We start from the raw sequence: 753 nt of genomic DNA on the forward strand, positions 1-753 counted from the left end.
TAGGGAATGGAATAAGGATAAGTATGAAATCCAAAAGAAGAAAAAAAACAGGTAAAAGCAGTCCATAGAATAAGTAGAAATCATAGAATGGTGGACATAAATCCAAATAAATCAGTAGTACATTAAATATAAAATGGACTAAGCCATTAATTTTGAGTGTCAGACTGAGTTTTAAAAAGGTATGTAGTTTATTTTTTTAAAAAGTATTAAAATGTTGAAAGTAAAAGGATACAAAAGAAACTGTGCAAATACTAACATATTTTTAAGGTAAACTTTTCTACAGATAATTGAGTATTTCACACTAAGAGATGCAATTTAATAGGAAAATATTATATACCTGACCCCAAAATATATAAGGTAAGAAAAAATATGAGGAAGAAAAAGCAAACCCATAAGCATAGTTTTGTTTTGTTTTTTTCAGTCTTCTCTCATTAACTGAGAACAAATAGACAAAATGTTTTATAGAATACTTTGTTTCATGTCTGTAGCTTCTGTAGTCACATTCTTTTTTCACCACTCATATTGGGGATTTTGTGCCTTTTATTTTTGCTTAATCTTGCAAGAGGTTTATCAATCTGTCTTATTTTTTACATTCAGTTTGTTAATTTTTAAAATGCACGTAAGGTTTACCATTAGTCACACTTAATATGTTTACAGTGTTGTACAACATAGCCACTATATAGTTTCAGAACATTTTCTTTACTCCAGAAGGAAACCCTGTACCTTGTACCCATTAAATAGTCACTCTCTGTA

The 753-nt window shown here is 28.8% G+C and overlaps 1 protein-coding gene across 7 annotated transcripts in view; it reads left to right on the top strand.

Moving 5' to 3' along the window:
* MAPK8 (mitogen-activated protein kinase 8) overlaps positions 1-753 on the top strand; it is a 93,607-nt gene that overhangs the window by 32,392 nt on the left and 60,462 nt on the right. The gene's annotated exons all lie outside the window — the stretch shown is intronic.

Source organism: Pteropus alecto, unplaced genomic scaffold (genome assembly GCF_000325575.1).
Source record: "Pteropus alecto unplaced genomic scaffold, ASM32557v1 scaffold287, whole genome shotgun sequence".
Lineage (NCBI taxonomy): Eukaryota > Metazoa > Chordata > Mammalia > Chiroptera > Pteropodidae > Pteropus > Pteropus alecto.